This window comes from Hemicordylus capensis, chromosome 14 (assembly GCF_027244095.1).
Source record: "Hemicordylus capensis ecotype Gifberg chromosome 14, rHemCap1.1.pri, whole genome shotgun sequence".
NCBI lineage: Eukaryota > Metazoa > Chordata > Lepidosauria > Squamata > Cordylidae > Hemicordylus > Hemicordylus capensis.
The window spans coordinates 3,983,045-3,986,355 of NC_069670.1; the positions used below are offsets into that span (position 1 = coordinate 3,983,045).

The following is a 3,311-nucleotide window of genomic DNA, read 5'->3' on the forward strand; positions in this document are numbered from 1 at the left end:
CCTGTCCATGGACAGAGTTCCTGCTTGTTGCCCCACGGCTTAGCAGCAAACTCTGGGATGGCTCTTGTGCAAGTATGCTTGTCAGGCAAGACTGCTAGGGAGTATCATGGCTGGGGAGTCTTGACTTCTCACTGTGTAGCAGAAGTCACAAACAGTCCCTTCTCCTTGGAAAGAGTTTGGGGCCTCTAACCCTGCGGCTTGGGCAGCAAACCCTTGGATTACTCATGAGCAAGTCTTGCTTGTAGGCAAAAGATTGCTAGAAAGGCCAAAGACTGCTAGAAAGACTGCTAGCAGGCAAAAGACTGCGAGCTTTCTGTCCAGTAAGCCTCATTCTTTATAGTTGTATCTTCCTTTGATCCCCATAGAGTCTACTCAAAATATCCTCATTCTTCCTGGGTCCCCAGAAAGGTGGCAATTTGCTGTTACCTTCTGGATAATGTCTTTTAATTAGTCAGGATATTAGCCCAGTCCAGAGAGATCTTAATCTCATCTTTTGTTAGCTGCCATCTTGAGGAGGGGACCAAAGCAAATCTGCATCTCTGAGCTGCAAATGGGCACCTTCTCTTGTCCCAGATTTGCCCGCCTGATCCCCTGAGGTGTTGAAAGGTGTTAGTACAGGGATTAAATCTACAGGTGTTTTCCTAGAGTGGGCTTTCTATAGACAGCAACTGAGTATCCCCTTTGGGCACAGCAGAGCAATCAATGACAAAGATTAACATAGACCTTGCAGGAGGAAGTGAGAGCTCAGCTTCTCACTTCTTCCAGACATTATCTGATAATGGGTTAGATTTTAACATTTGGGTCAAACTGGCCTGGCTTTTGTGCTTCTTTGAGTGCCTATTTCACAATACAATGCTGGATCGCCTCTTCCTTCACAGAGCAGTAAACTGAGGCAGGCATGAGACCTGGGTGTCAGTTCACCTCAAGTTCAGGCATTTAATTGAACTCTTAATATAAAATGAAATCAGACACAGGCCTAAATCCTACACAATTCTGGGTTGCTATTCTGGGTTTAATGTTGGGGGGGGGTTAATGTTGGCCCCAACAGGTGGGGAGATGGTGCATTATCACAAGTAGCAATTTTGCATGGCTCCTTTCCAGTGAAAACAAGACATTGGGTATTAGCCTGGAGCCTTCCAAGATGGAGATTTTATTTTGCTCCCCCCGGAAGGGCAGGTGTGCATTGACACATACTCCAGATTGACCTCGAAGTCACTACACACGATCTAGCCTGGTGCATGTTGGGGGTAAACCAAATCCACTTTTTGCACCTGTTTTTTTTTTTGTTTTTTTTTGCAAAGTCAAACTCCCAGTAAAGCCTCGCAGTAAAGCTTGCTGTCTGGGAAAGAGCCTGGAGAAGGAGAGATGAAGTGGCCACCTTCCGAGATTTTATGATCTTATTCATCTTTCTGAACTGTAGGTTTGTGCTACTTTGGCCTACCCCAGCAGACAAAGGGCCATCCTTGCCAAGGAAGGGAGATCCCTTTCTCTCTTTTGTACTTGTATGCAGCAGGACTGTAGGCAGTGATTTGGTGAACATAAGAACAGCCCTGCTGGATCAGGCCCACGGAGGCCGTTCTAGTCCAGCATCCTGTTTCACACAGTGGCCTACCAGATGCCCTAGGAAGCCCACAGGCAGGAGCTGAGAGCATATCCTCTCTCCTGCTGGGACTCCCCTACAACTGGTATTCAGAGGCGTCCTGCCTCTGAGGTTGATTCTCTGCTGCTGCTGAAGTCATTTTATGTGATCTGTGGAACATAGGAAGCTGCCATATACTGTCAGACCATTGGACTACCTAGCTCTGTGTTGTCTTCACAGACTGGCAGCGGCATCTTCAAGGTTGCAGGCAGGAATGTCTCTCAGCTTTATCTTGGAGATGCTGCCAGGGAAGGAACTTGAAGCCTTCTGCTCTTCCCAGAATATGCTCACACATCAAGTCTCCCTTTCATATGCAACCAGGGCAGAACCTGCTTAGCTAAGGGGACAAGTCATGCTTGCTACCATAAGACCAGCTCTCCTCTCCTCTGCTTTTCTTTGGGGTTAAAAGTTTCTTCTTGGGTAACATCAGTGAAATATGTTTCCGGTTTTTCTTTGTATCTCCTCTTGGAGATGCCACCAGGGAGGGAACCTGGGACCTTCTGCATGCAAGCAGGCAGGCGCTCTTCCCAGAGCGGCTCCACCCCCAAGGGGAATATCTTACAGTACTCACAAATCATGTCTCCCTTTCATATGCAACCAGGGGACAAGTCATGCTTGCTACCATCAGACCAGCTCTCCCCTTAGCTTAGTCTAAGGCCGATTCTTCTGTGCCTGTCTTCCAAATTGCACACACCCCTCGTGGTCCTCTGGACCAAATTAGGAGAGAAAGGATGGAGGAATGGATAAGGCAGAACATCTCCATTCCGTTTCAGAATGAAGGGTCTGTCTGGGCAGAATCCCATGACTGAATCCTTCCCTGTGCACACATCCCCTGTTCTGATGGTCCCATCTCAAAAAACTGAGCAGGTCGAGAGTGGGGAAGAAGTACACCATAGAGTCAGGAAAAAGGACAGAAGAAAGCATTCCTAGAGATCTAGGAGCAGGATCGCTTTCTCCATGAGCAAAGGCTAAAGGTCCCTTTCTGTTTGGAAACGAAAAGACAGCTAAGTGGGAACAGAATAGAAATTGACAAGTGAATTGACATCCATCCTGCAAGGAGGGGGACGGGATTATCCACTCTCACAACACCACTGAACTGAAGGGGATGGGAAGCGGCTTCTACTAGGGCAGAAAGCAGCTCTTGGGTCATTAACTTATGGCAGCGCTGCTCATGTGGGTGCCCAGATGTGGCTGGACTCCAAGCCCCATCACCCCCTGTTGCAACGTCCAAGGCCCAGCATGAGTGGAGTGTCCGGGGGTGTCTTTGTCCGGCCAGCTCAGGAGGTTCCTCCTTTTTCTCTAGACGCAAATGCCCAACTCCCAGCAGCAGCCTCTGCAAAGGGGGGACCCGCTGACCTCCCTCCTGGACCTCCCTTTCCCCTGGAGGCCGGATTGCGGAGCAGGAGGAGGAGGCGGGGTGCAGCCCTTGGGACCCCTTTCATCCGCGAAGGGAAGGAGACGGATTTCTTCCCATCCCGCAGCTTCTCTCCCTGTCCTCAGATGCAGCCTGGAAGGTCCAGAGATCTTTTCTGCTCGGGGGAGAAAAGGCGCTGCCCGCCTGGGAAATCTGCAACTTGGAGGCAAAATCACCCCGCCCTCCTTCCCCCCCTTCTCTGCTTGCAGGGCTGGGAAGTCGCAGGCCTGCAGCTCCCACCCCATCTGTCCCCCCAAC

At 50.0% G+C, this 3,311-nt stretch overlaps 1 protein-coding gene across 7 annotated transcripts in view; it reads right to left on the reverse strand.

The window, feature by feature from the left end:
- Positions 1-3,311, reverse strand: part of LOC128337139 (uncharacterized) — a 155,429-nt gene that overhangs the window by 124,141 nt on the left and 27,977 nt on the right. The window lies entirely within an intron of this gene.